This window comes from Tenebrio molitor, unplaced genomic scaffold (assembly GCF_963966145.1).
Source record: "Tenebrio molitor unplaced genomic scaffold, icTenMoli1.1 SCAFFOLD_849, whole genome shotgun sequence".
In the NCBI taxonomy this organism is placed as follows: Eukaryota; Metazoa; Arthropoda; class Insecta; order Coleoptera; family Tenebrionidae; genus Tenebrio; species Tenebrio molitor.
The window spans coordinates 9,749-12,436 of NW_027184256.1; the positions used below are offsets into that span (position 1 = coordinate 9,749).

The window sequence follows — 2,688 nt, forward strand, 5'->3', positions numbered from 1 at the left end:
TTTGGGAATGACCCCCTAAAAAATAAAGGTTTTACCCAACACCAGCCGCGACTGCAATGTACACAAGACTATGACTGCTACATATTATGTTATTTCAACCAAATCAGAAGTACAATAATTTTGAAAAGTAAGTGCAATGTATACTTCTAAATCTATCTAAATTTATTAATATGTAATTTTTTTCAAAACTATCGATCTTTCTTTGAAACATTTTCAATTCACAATTCACTGTTGGAAGCGCTGTACTTTTTAGTATAAATACGTATACGAAAAATTAAAATAATAGTTGAATTAACACATCGTTAAATGTTACGAGGAACATAGTTTTTTGGATTACACAGCAAAATCTTGGAATTTCAGTCCGATATTACTCCATTGAGTCTTTGGACTCACAAATAAATACCTCGAAAAGCCGACAAACATCTGTCTAGAACTTTTCTAGTAACCAGAGGGTATCGTAAACGACCCGTGTTTAGACCTCTTTCGTGAAAGTGACCGACCGCCGGCGCCGCTCGATTTCGTCATAAATCTCAGCCGTACCCCCCACGATAATTGACAAGTCTGTCATACAGCCCTACCATTTAAAACCTTTATTCTCTTCGTTTTAAAAATAGTTTCGCATGGTTTTTCTCTCTTCTCGTTTTACAATGGTCCAGTGACTAATAAATGAGTGTTGTGTTATGAGTTTGTTCGAGCTCAAAAAAACGTGGTTCGAAATTGTTTAACGTTTAACGAATGGTAAGTTATTCTAGTTTTTATGTTGGTCTTAACGTGTTAGGGGCCAAGAATACAACATTGTCTGTCCATTATAACATAGAACTGATATGTTGAATTCAGATCTCTAATTATTTAAAAACCAAAAAAATAAAGCAGCAGTCAAAGTGGCATGTACGCGTAACCTAATATATATTTTTTTTACATTAAAAGATCGCCGTCTTCCTCGTCGCACTTACGACATTTGCATATGTTATCTTTGTTAAACTCACGGAAGGAATATAATGAACCGGTCACCCGTCCAAGTGCTGACCGCTGCCCGCGTGGCTTACCTTCGGTGATCGAACGACAACCTTTACCGTTTGACGAGTTTTTATTCTGCAATTGTTTACAATTAATCGACAAAAAAAATTGTTTTCTTAATTATCTAGTACTTAAAGCTATGAATCTACATTATACGGGTCTGTGCATGTTTCCGAATACCTGCACGAAAAACAAATCGGTTCGGTGGTTGCTATGGATTTCAAAAAAAAACAAAAAGTGTTGGGGGGCAACGGCACGCGGTGTTCCCAAGCGGTCACCCATCCAAGTACTGACCGCGCCCGACGTTGCTTAACTTCGGTGATCGGACGAGAACCGGTGCTTTTCAACGTGGTATGGCCGTTGCCGTGGTGTTTAGGTGTGATCGTTGGTGTAAAATATATTGCTTTTAACATTCCGATGCACGAATATGAACATCAAAACGCGATGCGTTTCGTTTCCGTATGCACTTACCCTCTGACGACCGACGTCGGACCGAACTAACGGGAAATCCCACAACAACCACCACGTCACGCTCTAACGACAAGAGAGACTACTAGACGGACTGGCGATCTCCCGCGTCGCACATTTTTCGACCGCCGGCGGCGGTGGAAAATCCAGAATTTCACCCCACCTACCGCGCTGCTTGCTCCGACGACGACGAGATTCCCACATTTGGATCGACCGAAATATGTAAGTAATATCAGGAAGTTCCGATTTTCGAGAGGAGACCTGTGTTTCTATTTACCTATCTATAATAATTATCGTTATAATCATCATATCATTATTATTATTATTAACATTATTATTTATTACCATTATTATTATTATTATTATTATTTATCGTCCCTCGGATTCGGCGATCTTCGAAAATCCAAGTTGGACCGTTAGACATTCGAACGCGGTGTGCGTGGCTGACGAGTTGTTATTTTTGGCGTTTTTTCTTCGATCTTCACCCCGACTTCGGACGACGCAGGTCGGACACGAAATTACGAAGAGAGAAAGACGGAAGAAAGGAAGAAAACCTGAAGATCCGTCGAAGAAAATATCGGAAAACTCGTAGGTGCGGCATCGGTCGGACGATGAAGACCGTCTCCTTTCGGATGATCCTCTCGACGGACTTTCGGCCGTCCCGAAGGGTCCGGACGGCAACGGGACCCGTCGTCGACTCGTCCCGTTTCAACTTCCGCCGAAAACGATCGACCTGAACGTCGGAGAGGCGGTTCGCGGCATCCTGTTGTCGGAATTGCCTCGGTTCGAACACCAGGTCCTTTCTGTGCTTCGACCGTTTCGGAAGCGTTTGGCGACGCGAAGATGTCGTAAAATCGAGAAGGTGGCGCGGTATTCCGGGAAGAGATGGACCAATATTTCGGCGAACGAAATATGGATTCCCGGAATCGACGCGTCTACCCCGCACCGCCGACGTAAACCGTCGGTCCCGAATCGAAACCGTGACGACCCGGATTTAGGGCTGGTGGTTGGAGGGGCGTGTACCTGATTCGAAACCCACCGACGTTCCGAGACGAACTTCGCTATCTCCAGGGAAACTTCGGAAACCGAGTTCGGCCAGCTTGATCACACGGTGGCGATGGTGATCGAGGAAAGAGGACGATGCCATCACGCGGGCAACGATTCCGAGGCCTGCAATTTCTTCGACGGCGGACGCGGTGCGCG

The 2,688-nt window shown here is 44.2% G+C and overlaps 1 non-coding gene across 1 annotated transcript; it reads right to left on the reverse strand.

Moving 5' to 3' along the window:
- Positions 1 to 1,262: 1,262 nt before the first annotated feature.
- LOC138141053 (5S ribosomal RNA) lies at positions 1,263 to 1,382 on the reverse strand. Its single transcript, XR_011162950.1, has one exon. It is a non-coding gene; the product is annotated as a 5S ribosomal RNA (ribosomal RNA).
- Positions 1,383 to 2,688: the final 1,306 nt, after the last annotated feature.